General features: G+C 47.1%; 1 long non-coding RNA gene across 1 annotated transcript; it reads left to right on the forward strand.

Moving 5' to 3' along the window:
- The first annotated feature begins 3,349 nt into the window (after window positions 1-3,349).
- LOC311428521 lies at window positions 3,350-9,044 on the forward strand. The gene is made up of 2 exons (XR_014687757.1): window positions 3,350-3,809; window positions 8,536-9,044. It is a non-coding gene; the product is annotated as an uncharacterized lncRNA (long non-coding RNA).
- The last annotated feature ends 1,500 nt before the right edge of the window (window positions 9,045-10,544 follow it).

Genomic DNA, 10,544 nt, shown 5'->3' on the forward strand with positions numbered 1-10,544 from the left:
CGCTCCGATGTCTCAGTGTCGGGCTCAGGCTCAGCGCTGTGATGTCGCAGCGCCGCTGGCCCCGGCGCCGCGCCTACCCCTGGTTGCTTAAAGCAAGCTTAGATCGAACAATTATGCCAATTCCCAACACTTCAGTACTGAAGAGAGCAGTTTGTGTGCTCCAGAGAGGTGCTGGAGTGCAACTGGTTTGTTCTTGTGTGACTGGGAGGTGCTTTGGGCTGTGGGAAAATTCTTGGTTACCCTCAGCAGCTCCATGGGTCCTCCAGGAAGGTGCTTGGATTCCCCAGGGTAATGCTGGTGCACCCAGGAAGGTGTTTGGCTGACCCAGGGCGATGGATGTGTTACTTGAGAGACGTGCTTCATTGCTGCAGGGAGATTCCTGGGGGCTTTAAAGATATTCTTGGATGACCTATGCAGATGCTTTTTCAGTGCTCCAGAGAGATGTTAGAGTGCAGTGGGGAGGTGCATGGGTCCTCCTGGAAGATGGCTGTGTTCCCTGGGGAGAAGATTGGCACCTCAGGGAAATGCTTGTGTTCCCGTGGAAATGCCTTGGAACTCCAGGGAGATGCTTGGATGCCTTGGGGACATCCTTGAGTTGAAATCTTGAGAAGTGATGGAGTTCTCAGGGGACACCCTATGATTCCCTGGGGAGTTGCTTGGTTGTCCAAGCAGAAACCTCTTTTCTCCAGGCAAGTTCTTGAATGTCCCGGGGAGATGCTTGTGTGCCCCAGGGAGATGCCTCACTGCCCTCTGGAGATACGTGCTGGCACCACTGAGTGCTGGGCAGAGATGCTTGTTTCCACTGGGAGTATAATGAAGTTCCTCAGAGAGCTGCTACGATGGGAATGGTAATGGTTGGCTCCTGCAATGGCATGATTTTGTTCCTGCTGGGCATGTTTTTGTGTCCAAGAGAGGTGCTTGGTTATACCAAGGAGATGCCTGGCAAACAAAGCATTGCCCTGGTTCACACCAACATCTCCCTTAGGCAAACAAGCACATCCCAAGGGTACGCAGGCTTCTCCCTGGAGCACCCAAGAATCTCCCCAGACAACTCAAGAATCTCCCCAGACCACCAACCTATCTTACAAGGAGGACCCAAACACCTATCAAAAGCGGAAGATACTTTCCAAGGAGCATTCAGGCACCTCCCTGGAGAAGCCGAGTACCTCCTTGGGAAAGCAAAAAATCTCCCCTGGGAATACAAGCATCTTCTCGGAGAACCCTCTATAGCATCCAGGTATCTCCCAGGAGCACTCAAGCACCTCCCTAGGGCTGAACAACATCAACGTCTGTAGCCAAGAATCTCCAAAGAGCATCTTCCTGGAGGAGACATCTCAGTGGAGCACCAATGCATCTCCCCAGGACACCCAGGAACCTGCCCGGGGCATTCAAGAACCTCCCTGGAGCACCCTACTGTCCACCAAGCCACCCTGGTGTCTCCTGGAGCATGCAAACATCTCTGTGCAGCACCCAGGCATCTCTCCCAGGCATACTAACACCTCCTTGGGCATTTCCCTGGGCTACACAAGCACCTCCCTGGGATCACCCAAACATTTCCTCAGGGCACCCAAACACCTCCCTGGAACACCCAAGCCTCTCCTTTGAATTATCCAAACATAGAATCATAGAATCATAGAATATCCTGAGTTGGAAGGGACCCTTAAGGATCATCAAGTCCAACTCTTGACACCGCACAGGTCTACCCAAAAGTTCAGACCATGTGACTAAGTGCACAGTCCAATCTCTTCTTAAATTCAGACAGGCTCGGTGCAGTGACCACTTCCCTGGGGAGCGTGTTCCAGTGTGCAACCACCCTCTCTGTGAAGAACCCCCTCCTGATGTCAAGCCTAAACTTCCCCTGCCTCAGCTTAACCCCGTTCCCGTGGGTCCTGTCACTGGTGTTATTGGAGAAAAGGTCTCCTGCCTCTCGACACCCCTTTACGAGGAAGTTGTAGACTGTGATGAGGTCTCCCCTCAGCCTCCTCTTCTCCAGGCTGAACAGGCCCAGTGACCTCAGCCGTTCTTCGTACGTCTTCCCCTCCAGGCCTTTCACCATCTTCGTAGCCCTCCTCTGGACACTCTCCAACAGTTTCATGTCCTTTCTATACTGTGGTGCCCAGAACTGCACACAGTACTCGAGGTGAGGCTGCACCAGCGCAGAGTAGAGCAGGACAATCACCTCCCTTGACCTACTAGCGATGCCGTGCTTGATGCACCCCAGGACACGGTTGGCCCTCCTGGCTGCCAGGGCACACTGCTGGCTCATATTCAACTTGCTGTCTACCACGACCCCCAGATCCCTCTCTTCTAGGCTGCTCTCCAGCATCTCATCGCCCAGTCTGTACGTGCAGCCAGGGTTTCCCCGTCCCAAGTGCAGGACCTGGCACTTCTTCCCAGGGAAGCCAAGCACCTCCCTGGAGATATTAATCAATGTCCACGTGGCACCCAAGCATCCTCCCTGGTCACCCAAGCATCTTCCTGGACATCCCAGAATCTCCCTGGGGCAAACAGGCATCAATCCAGGTCACCCCTACACCTTCCTAAAGCTCCAAATCTCCTCCCTTGGGCATCAAAATATGTGTCCCTGGGGCACATAAGCAGAATCTTGGTGCACCAAAGATCTCCGCAGGAAACCCAAACACCTCTCCAGAATACAAATACCTCCATGAGGCACCCAAGCATCTCCCCAGGGGACCATAACATCCACCTGGAGGACCAACAGTCCTCCCCACAGCACTCCAGCATCTCACTGCAGCACCAAAGCATCTCCCCTGGAACCCAAGCACCTCCTGAAGCACACAGACATCTCTCCAGGTCTGCTTAGTGTCAGGCTGAGTCACCAAGCTTCCCCCTGGAATGCGCAAGTCCTCCTTGGAGAAACCAAGCATGGCCTTGGGGCACAGAAGCACCTCCCTGGATCAGCCCCACAGAGCCTTGAAGTAGGCAAGAATCTCTCTGGGCACACCAGGGTATTCCCAGGGCATGCAAGCACCTCCCAGTGCTCTGTGGAGGTGCTGGAGTGCTCTGGGAGATGCCTGAGTGTGGAGGAATGGTTAAGTGAAGTAGGCCATGTGAACATTGAACAGCTAGGAGGCCACGAGCTAACAAAGTATCGAACACAGCTCAAATGAGCCTGAGAAAGTACGTAAGTAAGCCTGAGAAAATACGTAAACGCACCTGGGAAAGTACGTAAAATCTGGGAGGTTTCAGGGAGGTTTCAGGGAGGTTTCAGGGAGGTTTCAGGTACAAGAACATGATATCTGTTGGTGGTCTGGGAAAGTACTAACTGTGTTATTTCGGTGGGAAACTAGCTGATAGAATAGAGAAATGCACTAACCAATCATGAGCTTAGCTTTTGCAATATGTATGAGCTAATTATATTGAATTAGATAAAAGACGACTGAGCTATCCAATAAATCGAAGTTCACTGATCACTCATATTGAGCGTCTGTGTCTTCCTTCCGTCGACAACAAATGTCCTCGCAACAAATGGCGCCCGAACAGGGACCTGCTATACGGGGACAGGGACTTCGCTGGAGTTGAACCTGCACTGGAATTGAACCTGCGAGCCACGGTTGGACGGAATACGAGAACCGGTCCTGCAACGCAGCTCAGGAGGTGAAAAGGATTACAAATTGCTGAATCTCCGCACCCGAGGCCTGAAAGGTGAATGGACAAGAAACCTGCAATCCCCGCACCCGCAGCTCGGAAAGGGAGTCCTCGCACCCGGGATGAGCCTATAGAGGGTCCCGCCGGAAAGCGTCGCCGAGGTCTTTGCAAAGGCTGCAACGGTACCGACGTATATAAAGGTATGGAGAGACAAGCAGCGTATGATTTGCTCAAATGCTTTTTAGAAAAGTGGGGCACACAGGATGTATGTTGTAAAAAGGAATTGCCAAAGTTATTAGCTTATGGGGTAGTTAAGGGTTGTTTTTTAAATCCTGATACTGTGTTTGAACATGCAGAGTGGAGGAAGTTTGGGGACAAACTATTTGATGAGGTAATTAGTGATAACAAGATAGCGAAAAAAATGATGAAGCCATGGAGGGCGGTAACTAATGCATTAGCAACACATCAAGCTGAACAAAAAATAGCTGCTGCTGCAACAGAACGATTAGGATCATCCAGTCAGAAGGGGGGGGCTTCTGCTTCTTCCTCTACTCAGCAAAGAGCTGAGGAACAAGCTTACCCCTCTCCACCATCATATAGAACAGTTATAATTCCACAAGGGACTTCGGTACCCATATCAGGGGAAGAAGAACCTTCACAGCCACAGCCACCGACAGCCCCGCCTGCACCCCCGCCCGCACAATCAGAGAATAGAGAAAGGGTGAGTGAGGAATCAGGTACAAATCCATTTTCAACAAGTCCATTTAAAATCAATGTACAGGACAGGGAGGAGACATGGAAAAAAATAGCGCATGAAGCAATAAAGGAAGGGAATCTTGAAGTAGCAGCACAAATAACAACAGCCTACCCGGTGGTGTACTCACCTCCAGATGTACAGGCTCAGTTGACTAATTTGGATTGGAAATTATTAACACAATTACGATCTACAGTAAATGAGTCTGGATTAAAAGGAGAACCTACTCGTCAAATGTTAGATTATATTTGGGGGACAAATATTTTGCTCCCAGGAGATATTCGTAGCATAATGAAACTAATCTTAACACAGCATCAACAACTTTTGTTTAATGCATATTGGCACGGTATCTGTCAAGAAGAGGTAGCGATAATACGAGCGCCTGGGGATCCCTTGTATGGTGTTACATTAGACGAATTACTGGGTATGGGACCATATTTTAGAACAGAGGCGCAGGCACTCTTGGGACCAGACAAAGCTAAGGTATCAATGAATCTAGCCAGAAGGGCATTAGAACAAATTAGAGAGCCAGGGGGAATGCCGTCCTACATGGGAATTAAACAGGGTAGAGAGGAACCATTCGGGTTGTTTATCGATTGGGTAGCAAATGCAATACAAGCAGCGGGAGTTCCCGATTATCTTAAAGGCACTATACTAAAGCAATGTGCACTCCAAAATTGTAACCCTTCAACTCGTAGTATATTAGTTACGTTACCGAGTACTTGGACAATAGAGGAAGGATTGGAAAGAATGTCTCAGGTACCTGTAGGTCCACAGACTATGTTAGTAGAAGCAGTAAAACAATTAGGTGACAACATGAAAGAACAGTCAAAAGTGTTTGCAGCCCTTGCTCCTTTGCAAACCCCCGGAGGACGTCCTATTAGCCGAGTATCGACACCGCAATATCGTTGCTTTCGATGTGGTATTGCGGGACACATCAGACACGGGACTGCAAAACAGAATCTGTGTGGTGCCAGAACTGTCAATCAAATACTCACAGCACTACAGCATGCCGCCGAAATGCGTCGGGAAACGGCCGGAGCAGCGGGAGGAGCCGCCCCGCGACGACACAAAAAGTGGCTTTTACGACAACGGCAGCGACGGCAACAGCACCAGCACCAACTGCAACGAATCCTTTTTTCTCCGACCAGCCACCAGAGGGAGCCTCGGCCTGGATTTGGCAACCGCAGTCGATGTGACTTTATTGGATTCGAGACCCACCAGGGTGAAGACAGGACTTATTGGACCAGTTATTGTTAATAGGGAACCTGTGGGAGCTCTATTAATAGGGAGATCGTCTGCCACCATGAATGGATTACAAATATTAACTGGACTTATTGACAAGGACTACTTTGGGGAAATACAAATTATGGTTTCTGCAATGTTTCCTCCAATCCATGTGCCGCAGGGCACAAAAATAGCACAGTTAATCCCATTGCCTCATCTTGCTGAATCATTAGCATCGGAATCTGCAAAGGATCGAGGACTGGGAGCATTTGGCTCCACGGGAAAAGTGGCTTTATTGACACTTGGTATGCGACACAGACCACGACAAAAAGTCGCTGTATGTTTAAAGGATGAGAAAATACAGATTGAGGCATTGTTGGACACTGGTGCTGATGTATCGATAATTAGCACACAGGATTGGCCATCACATTGGCCTACATTTGAGTCTAATGCCACAGTATCGGGAGTAGGAGGCATGACTCTTGCTCGTCGATCACCAGTGCTACAATGGACAATAGGTGATAAGGTGGTAAAATGCAGTGTCTCCATCTTATCACTACCTGAAGGAGTACAAGCGCTAATAGGGCGAGACATCCTTGCCCAAATGGGAGCAGTTCTCACGACAGATCATCAAAATTTTTAGGTGTGGCCATTGCTTGGACTTTCCCGATCCCACTTAAATGGAAAACTGATGAACCTGTATGGGTTGAGCAGTGGCCACTAAAACGGGAAAGTCTTTTACATGCTCATAAATTAGTACAGGAACAGTATCAACAAGGGCATCTGAGACTGTCAACAAGCCCTTGGAATACTCCGATTTTTGTGATTCCCAAAAAATCAGGGAAATACCATTTGCTACATGACTTACGAGCAGTTAATAATCAGATGTGTGCTATGGGAGCACTGCAACCTGGATTACCTAATCCTGCTATGATACCAGAAGGGTGGAAATTACTAATTGTGGATCTCAAAGACTGCTTTTTTACAATTGCATTACATGACAATGATAAACAGAGGTTTGCTTTTACACTCCCTGCTATAAATCGTGAAGAAAATTCAGGAGACAAGCCCTTGGAAGTACTTAGGGTGGAAAATCACAGATTCTACTATTCAGCCTCAGAAACTTACCATCCAATCGAACATCACAACTCTCAATGATGCTCAAAAACTGCTGGGAGATTTACAATGGATTAGGCCAGTGGTCGGAATTCCAAATGAACTGTTGAATTCCCTTCGACCATTATTAAAAGGAACTGACCCTGCCGCAAAAGTGACATTATCAGAAAAACAGTCAGAAATATTACAACAAATTGCATCATTGATCACAACGCGTGTCACGCATCGACGCATACCTGACAGGCCACTGGATTTTACTGTTTTGTGTGGTCCACAACACTTGATGGGTGCTATCACACAGCAAAAAATAAAAACGGGGGAAAAGGAAATGGAAACTGTGGTATTGGAGTGGATAGCTCCCCCATTGAAACCCCGAAGAACAATTCAAGAAAAAATTGACACGCTGTCAGAATTAATAAAGAAAGGAAGAAATCGGATACTACAAATAGACGGAGTTCCGCCAAGTACAATCTGGGTACCAATAAAGCCAGGTGACTTGGAATGGTACATACAGAATTCTGAAAAACTACAAGCTGCATTATTACAGGATGGCGCCACAATAGTGGCAAAGACATTACAATCAACTATATTGTCATGGATGGAAAACCAAGCATGGATAACCCAGCCCAAGCGGTCGGATTCTCCGTTAGCAGATGCAGTAACTGTTTTCACGGACGCTGGGAAGCGCTCCAAGTCTGCTGCAATAACATGGAAAGACGAACAAGGCTGGCAACATCAAATCTTAAAGGGCCAGGACAACGATTCATTACAGACATTAGAGCTCTATGCGGTTGTATGGACATTTATAAAATGGAAAGATGCCCCTTTAAATGTAGTATCTGATTCTCTGTACGTAGTAGGTATAGCTAATCGCATAGAGGACTCTGCCTTAAGAGATGTAAAAAATGAACGCCTTGCAGAACTATTAACTAGCTTACAGCTTGCTATAGCGCAGAGAAGCAAATCCTATGCGGTGATACATATACGAAGTCACCAATGGGTGGAAGGACTGGGAGAAGGCAATGCTCGGCCGGATAAATTAGTTGCCGCTCCAGCCACTGAAGCGCCATTATCTCCCTTCTGCAGAGCTCGGGAGGCTCATGCTATTTTTCACCAGAATGCTAAGGGACTTGCGCGGGCTTACAAACTGTCTAGAGCTGATGCGCAAGCGATAGTAAAAGCTTGCCCAACGTGTAGTAATTATAACTCAGGGGTGGGACTCGGAGTCGGGACAAACCCAAGAGGGCTTAAAGCCAATGAAGTGTGGCAAGTGGATGTCACTCATGTTCCAGCATTTGGACGATTGAAATATCTGCATGTAACAATAGACACTTATAGTCACATGATCTGGGCTACACCGCAGCCTGGGGAAAAAGTTCGGGATGTACGACGTCATCTTGCCAGTTGTTTTGCAGTAATGGGAGTACCACAGACTATAAAGACTGATAATGGTCCAGCCTATGTTAGTGGGCCACTCAAGCGATTCATGGAACTATGGGACATTAAACATGTTACTGGTATTCCACATTCACCAACTGGTCAGGCTATTGTGGAAAGGGCTAATGGAACAGTTAAACAATATTTGGAAAGGTTTAAAGACATTATTGATGTTAGAGAAAGGGTGGACAAGACTCTATTTGTTCTGAATCATTTGTGTGTTTTTGGGGAAAATGACGAACCACCTGCAGCACGTCATTACACCAAGTCTGAAAATGATAATAAATGTGCTATGAGAGTATTGTACAGAGATATGAAAACAGGGCAATGGTTAGGGCCTGCTGATGTGATTTATGTGGGACGAGGTTATGTGTGTGTCTCTTCCCCTACAGGTCCGACCTGGGTGCCTAGTCGGTGTGTAAAGCCAGCCATCGAAGAAAGAAGAGGATGACAACGATCATGGCTGAAATAACAGAACAAGGGACTTTGATTATGCTATCAGTTATAATAATGGCTGGACATGGTAATGCCATCTTAGGGAAGATTGACCCTCAGCAGAATATGTGGGTCACCTGGGCTAATGAAACCGGACAAAGTTCATTTTGTCTGTTTCTTGCTTCTGCATCTGATCCTTTTAGAACATGCTTATTTGGGGTCCCAATAGGGGATCCAAAGGAACTGAGTGAAATGTTAGCACCATATTCTGCCAGTATTACTCTACTCAGTAGATCCCTTTCTGCAAATGTCTCGGATGGAGTAGTTGCTGCCCTGCAAGCTCTTAATAACTCACTGCCATGGGACCCTCAAGAACCGGATCTCCTGGGGTCTGTGGTAGTAGGGAATAGCAGTAGTAACTGGACACAAACATGCTTTGTACTCAATGAAGGGAAACAAAATAAAACGCACTGGACCAACATAACATCGAGGACCCTTGGATTTGAGGCCGATGGACATTACTGTGGATGGAACAACACCGGTAACATTAGTGTACCATTTGGGGCGTATGGAATAGGTGACACCAATTCGATCTGGTTTCAAAGTCAGGCCAAAGCTTTGCCACCTGGCATGTTTTTAATCTGTGGGGACCGTGCATGGCAAGGAATACCAGCTAGTGCTTTTGGAGGTCCGTGTTACCTAGGACGACTCACACTTTTCGCTCCAGATTTGCACTCGTGGCAGAACTCGACAGGGAGCAGAAGAATTAAACGAGAACTAAAAACTTTGGGTTCTGACTGTAATGATGGTGTACAACTGTGGGGTCCAGCAGGAAGATTCTTTGCTTCTTTAGTGCCTGGTGTGGGAACTGCACACGCTTTGACTAACATTAATAAACTTGCTTGTTGGGCTGTTAAACAATCAAATGTAACAACACAAGTTCTTTCTGAAATGTCGCAAGATATGGAGAGCATAAGACATGCTGTATTACAAAATAGGGCCGCTATTGATTTCTTATTATTAGCTCAAGGACATGGGTGTGAAGATGTAGAAGGAATGTGTTGCTTTAATCTCTCTGATCATGGGCAATCAATTCACAATCAATTGAAATGGCTAAGGGATCATACACAAAAAATTACGATACAGAATAATTGGTTTGATGATTGGCTTAAATCTGTCTTTGGAAATGTAGGGGGATGGGTTTTTTACTTAATCAAAGAGGGACTTCGCCTTTTGCTTATAATTGTATTGATTATAATTGCTGCGCGGGTAGTCTTTAGCTGCTTATCTAGGAAACTAGAACAAGTCACAGAGAAGGTGTTTATAGCCCAAAATAAAAACGGGGGAATTGTGGAGGAATGGTTAAGTGAAGTAGGCCATGTGAACATTGAACAGCTAGGAGGCCGCGAGCTAACAAAGTATCGAACACAGCTCAAATGAGCCTGAGAAAGTACGTAAGTAAGCCTGAGAAAATACGTAAACGCACCTGGGAAAGTACGTAAAATCTGGGAGGTTTCAGGGAGGTTTCAGGGAGGTTTCAGGGAGGTTTCAGGTACAAGAACATGATATCTGTTGGTGGTCTGGGAAAGTACTAACTGTGTTATTTCGGTGGGAAACTAGCTGATAGAATAGAGAAATGCACTAACCAATCATGAGCTTAGCTTTTGCAATATGTATGAGCTAATTATATTGAATTAGATAAAAGACGACTGAGCTATCCAATAAATCGAAGTTCACTGATCACTCATATTGAGCGTCTGTGTCTTCCTTCCGTCGACAACAAATGTCCTCGCAACACCTGAGATCCCTGAAAATGCCTGGATAACTGGGGAAGATGCCTGTGGGATGCAGAAATCTGCGTGGGTGTTCCAGAGACATGCTTGAACGCTGTGGGGAGACGTTTTGGAGCTCCAAGGTGACACTTCTGTGCCCCAGGGAGACACGTGCTTTCTGCAGGAAGGTGCAT

Source organism: Aythya ferina, assembly GCF_964211825.1.
Source record: "Aythya ferina genome assembly, contig: HAP1_SCAFFOLD_88, whole genome shotgun sequence".
Lineage (NCBI taxonomy): Eukaryota > Metazoa > Chordata > Aves > Anseriformes > Anatidae > Aythya > Aythya ferina.